Genomic DNA, 1,823 nt, shown 5'->3' with positions numbered 1-1,823 from the left:
GTGGTGATAGTGGACATCCCTGCCATTTTCCCGACCTTAGGGGGAAAGCTCTCAGTTTTTCCCCATTGAGAATGACATTCGCTGTAGGTTTTTCATAGATGGCTTTTATGATATTGAGGTATGTACCCTCTATGCCTATACTCTGAAGAGTTTTGATCAAGAAAGGATGCTGTACTTTGTCAAATGCTTTTTCTGCATCTATTGAGAGGATCATATGATTCTTGTTCTTTCTTTTGTTAATGTATGTATCAGGTTGATTGATTTGCAGATGTTGAACCAACCTTGCAGCCCAGGGATAGATCCCACTTGGTCGTGGCGAATAATCCTTTTAATGTACTGTTGGATCCTATTGGCTAGTATTTTGGTGAGAAGTTTTGCATCCATGTTCATCAAGGATATTGGTCTGTAATTCTCCTTTTTGATGGGGTCTTTGTCTGGTTTTGGGATCAAGGTAATGGTGGCCTCATAAAACAAGCTTAGAAGTTTTCCTTCCATTTCTATTTTTTGGAACAGTTTCAGAAGAATAGGTATTAATTCTTCTTGAAATGTTTGGTAGAATTCCCTGGGAAGCCATCTGGCCCTGGGCTTTTGTTTGTTGGGAGATTTTTGATGACTGCTTCGATTTCCTTAGTGGTTATAGGTCTGTTCAGGTTTTCTATTTCTTCCTTGTTCAGTTTTGGTAGTTGATACATCTCCAGGAATGCATCCATTTCTTCCAGGTTATCTAATTTGCTGGCATAGAGTTGCTCATAATATATTCTTATAATTGTTTGTATTTCTTTTGTTGTGATCTCTCCTCTTTCATTCATGATTTTGTTGATTTGGGTCATTTCTCTTTTCTTTTTGATAAGTCTTCCCAGGGGTTTATCAATCTTGTTAATTCTTTCAAAGAACCAGCTCCTAGTTTCGTTGATCTGTTCTACTGTTCTTTTGGTTTCTATTTCATTGATTTCTGCTTTGATCTTTATTATTTCTCTTCCTCTGATGGGTTTAGGCTTTATTTGCTGTTCTTTCTCCAGCTCCTTTAGGTGTAGGGTTAGGTTGTGTACTTGAGACCTTTCTTGTTTCTTGAGAAAGGCTTGTATTGCTATATACTTTCCTCTTAGGACTGCCTTTGCTGCATCCCAAAGATTTTGAAGAGTTGTGTTTTCATTTTCATTGGTTTCCATGAATTTTTTTAATTCTTCTTTAATTTCCTGGTTGACCCAGTCATTCTTTAGTAGGATTCTCTTTAGCCTCCATGTATTTGAGTTCTTTCTGACTTTCCTCTTGTGATTGATTTCTAGTTTCAAAGCATTGTGGTCTGAAGCTTTGTGCAGTGGCAGTATCGTAGCCAATGAGGTTTGTCCGGGGTGCGATTATTGCTAATCAAAGCACTGTGGTCTGAAAATAGGCAGGGAATGATCCCAATCTTTTGGTACCAGTTGAGACCTGATTTATGACCTAGGATGTGATTGATTCTGGAGAATATTCCATGGGCACTAGAGAAGAATGTGTATTCTGTTGCTTTGGGATGGAATGTTCTGAATATGTCTGTGAAGTCCATTTGGTCCAGTGTGTCATTTAAAGTCTTTATTTCCTTGTTGATCTTTTGCTTAGATGATCTGTCCATTTCAGTGAGGGGCGTGTTAAAGTCCCCCACTATTATTGTATTGTTGTCAATGTGTTTCTTTGCTTTTGTTATTAATTGCCTTATATAATTGGCTGCTCCCATGTTAGGGGCATAGATATTTACAATTGTTAGATCTTCCTGTTGGATAGACCCTTTAAGTAGGATATAGTGTCCTTCCTCATCTCTTGTTACAGTCTTTGGTTTAAAATCT

General features: G+C 37.8%; 1 pseudogene; it reads left to right on the top strand.

Moving 5' to 3' along the window:
• The first annotated feature begins 1,307 nt into the window (after positions 1-1,307).
• LOC135362819 (U4 spliceosomal RNA) lies at positions 1,308-1,373 on the top strand (annotated as a pseudogene).
• The last annotated feature ends 450 nt before the right edge of the window (positions 1,374-1,823 follow it).

Source organism: Mirounga angustirostris, unplaced genomic scaffold (assembly GCF_029215605.1).
Source record: "Mirounga angustirostris isolate CCGP_5_RB_7025 unplaced genomic scaffold, mMirAng1.0.hap1 SCAF_1, whole genome shotgun sequence".
NCBI classification, from domain to species: domain Eukaryota; kingdom Metazoa; phylum Chordata; class Mammalia; order Carnivora; family Phocidae; genus Mirounga; species Mirounga angustirostris.
The sequence above is the reverse complement of the archived record's forward strand: the minus strand, read 5'-3'. Positions and strand labels throughout refer to the sequence as shown.